The sequence below is a fragment of the Solanum verrucosum genome, unplaced genomic scaffold (assembly GCF_900185275.1).
Source record: "Solanum verrucosum unplaced genomic scaffold, falcon-dt-bn FXZP01000189.1, whole genome shotgun sequence".
Taxonomy (NCBI): Eukaryota; Viridiplantae; Streptophyta; class Magnoliopsida; order Solanales; family Solanaceae; genus Solanum; species Solanum verrucosum.
The window spans coordinates 455,877-459,779 of record NW_026020814.1 but is presented as its reverse complement, the minus strand read 5'-3'; positions in this window follow the sequence as shown (position 1 = coordinate 459,779).

The window sequence follows — 3,903 nt, the reverse complement described above, 5'->3', positions numbered from 1 at the left end:
AAATAGTGAAATTTGGAAAGTGTTTTTATTTTATTTACTTTTTTGAAGAATAATTTTAGTTAATCAATTTTCGTTTGGTAGCATTTTTATGTATTTTTAATATTTTAAGTTGTTTATTATTATAATTTAATATAATTTTTAAATATATAAATTTTATTTCAAAAAATTTAAAGTTATATATTCAAATTCAATAATGAAATTTCAAAATTCCAAACTATTATCACATCACACAAATTACACTGATATGCTTCATCTTTCCAATGCCCAAATGGCAATGACTATTACTACATGCGTCCATTTTTAATTGTCATAGTTTTCTTTTTAGAATCAAAACTATAAAAAATTTGACTAATATTTTATAATGTATTTTTTCATCATATTGATATGTAAAAAAATTGCAATTTATAGGAAGTTTCATATAGTTTTTGAATATCCAAATTTTTTGTTTAAGATATTGAATTAATGTAATTAAATTTAACTTTGAAAATTAGTCAAATTGACTTTTGAAAAACGCAACATGACAAATAAAAGTGAACGGAGGGAGTAAAAAACCCAGAGGATATTAGTGGTAAAAGTATTTCAAGAACACGAAAAAACACGAGGACATAGAAAATGGTAAACTGTTAAACTGATGAATTGGAATCAATTGAACGTCAAAAAAATCTAGAGTTTGAGGTGAGCATCATAATATGACAGGTATACAATTGCGCAAGCAAGTTTTAACCAAAAAAAGACAGGTATGCACTTTAGCAATAGTCACTTATCATTTAGCCAATAAGATAATAGAATTCTTATATTTGTCACATGTTTAATATACAAATTTTATAACTTGAATCATCTTCCAGTATTGTTATAGACCTAATACCTCCAAAATATAAAAACAGTTTGTATTTTCAAATACAACACAAACATATTGTAATTCAAAATTTACAATGACCTGGATCTAGCTTCCTAAGCTTAGTAGCCAATCCTCTGCATCTCAATAACCACAACATAGGGATATCTGGAGATATCTTGAAAAATAGGTCAATACAAATCAACTAAGAAACTTGGACTTGAGAGAGAACTGAAAAAATAAATATTATGAATCACAAGTAAAATGATGGACAATGGTTATGTACAAGTATAAGAAAAACTTATATATGCGTCTAAGACCTTCAAATATACATTTATACAAATGTACAAAAATAATAAATTACACACATAATTTTTCTTAATACATTTGGGCGGATAGCTATTTTTTAACTTTGACATAATTATATATATTTTTTTCTTTTTACTATGAACAACTAAAATCACAATTTCACAGCATTGTAATTCTAAATGTTTTCCAAGATATCACATTTCATTGTGTAGTCTCTCATAACATGGTCTTGCTTCTCAATACTTAATAGGAGAAACAGAAAAGTTGATAAAAAAATATAAAAAGAATGCGACAGAGAAAATAAACTTACCTTGACTTAAAATGGGAGAACCCGCAAGAATTGATAATCAGAAAAATCATATGATCTAGGGCTTCTTGAAAAGTAGATCACCGACTTTTTTAGCGACTGAAGACTATTTTTATACAATACCAATGATATATTGGCAACTTTGCAATTAAATGATAAGATTAGAATGAGAAATCACGCTTGAATGGACGTTGCAATAGCATTAAAAGAAATTTAACAGTGGCATCCATTAATTAGTTGTCTCCTCTTACGTATGGTTGGCTCTTCCTGATCTAGCAGTCATGGGATAACTCAACCATAGAAAGAGGGGTTCGACATGCCCGTAAATGAATTCTTGATTTTGATCTCTAGTTATCTATGTTTTCATATGGTCTATTTCACCCGAAATTTGATAAACAGAAAGTGACAACGAAGATAAACTACCTTGATTAATGAAGGTACATCTGATGCATGTTAAAGAGCAATAATAGCCGATTGTGGCTCCACTTACAGGCTTAATCTTGTCAGTGAAATACTCTATGGCTTATACGTAGCCACATAAAGTGAAGGGTGGTTAGTTAAACACGCTCCAATGGAAAATTATAAAGTAAACAATTTTTTTAGTATATACAGATCAAAAGTTACTTTTTAGACATGTATATTAAATCATGAACAACCTTAACAATATTTTCTGGTTTGCCAATGGACTTACCGTGGCTCCTTCAATGAGAGGAACCCTACAAACTGCGGATTGTAAATAATCTAGGGAACTTGACACTGTTGAAGAATGCTGCTTTTCCATAGAACCCCATGCTTCTAGTAACTTTATCTGCACAATGCATCGTGAAAAAATCATACCTTTAATTGTTGTGATGATTTTTGTTACTGTATGACCGATATTCATCAAGGGTAAATCAGTTCTTAATTGAGAATGAAGAACAAAACTCAATTTCATTTCCATGTTTTTCCTCTGTAGCTGCAACTTCTTTTGTACCACAGATGGTCTCATTTTCATTAGACAATCCCAAACATATACTAAGTTTGCCTAAGAGAAAAACCAAATAAACAAGGTCAAAAATTACTTTTTATAGATAATGTATTAGTAAAATTTCTGACTCCGCAACTGACCTCAGCTTGTCTACTGAGTTGTGATGGACTGAATCAGCTCTGGTATTTATATATCTCCACTACAACAATTTATTATGAAGTATCCTCAAATGATGAACGCTTTCCGTTATGCCAGGACTAAGAGGAGATGCTGCACCAGAGAAAATTTCTTACCTTTGAGCATTTCATGCCCCATGCTAAGGAAATTCCCAACACTTTTTCCCTTCGAAAGACTCGTCGGAGGCTTCATATTCGATGTAAAAATTCCTCTATTCTGCATCAACACAGGAGGCGAATTCGGCCTTCCAAGAGACAAAGCCCATTTAGAAGTTTCACTGTTAAGTGAAGTAGCAACCCTTTGTATTGGATTATTGAATTTCAGTCTTAATTTGGGAGACTCTGGCTTCGCAACACTGCAATCTGAACTCCATCTTTGTGATTTTGATAACAAATCTTGCATATACTTCGATGGTACTTCGATACCAGACTTTCGTGAACTTAATGTTGGTGCCATATATGATGGTGCTCCAATATTTCTCCCAAAAACAGGGGAATCAAAACTTTCGTACAATACTTAAGATAAACTGATAAATTTTCCATGTTCAATGCAACGTAGAATATTACTTAGTTGTGCAAAATTTTATGATTGTAGAGGTCATATGGTGGTTGCAATCCTTGTTCCATTCTTGAAAAGTATTACCGATCAATTTTTATTGTAAAATTTTAATTAACATCAAAGTGAAGAACGATTTTCATTTCATAATTCGAAACAACCGCACTAAGATGAAGCATCAAATGTAAATTGATATAAATAACTGCTAAGATCAACTAAACTCATGTGAAGTTGCGTCAAACAACTTAACAGAAAGTGGCATATTAACTTACATGTAAATCTAGAACTCTGAAGTAGCATATGATCGCCCCCGCTACGCCACACCTAATTTTCCTATCTGCTGAGTGTCGGAAATAAATGTTGTCTCTGAGAAACATGAACTAGCATATATGACACTATAAAGCTGTAACTTGTAAGCCTGTGAAATGGAATGGTTATATAGTTACTAAAGTAAGGTAAGATTTTTATTTAATATAGTAGACGTCAATACAGTAAAGTCATTTGCTTAACACAACTACAATTTTTTAGCAAGAAAAAACAAATTAGCTTAAAACAAACAATACAAACTCAATTCAACTATTATCAATACACAAATAAAATGCTCGAAAGAAAATATAACAAAGTAATTGATATTCATTTGTCTTGTTACATTTCTTGCCCTATTAACTTTCTCAAACATATGACATATGTTTCCAAGGTTTTTGATTATAATAACATTGTTGCGTGCAAGGTAATATAGGACTATAGAAGAAA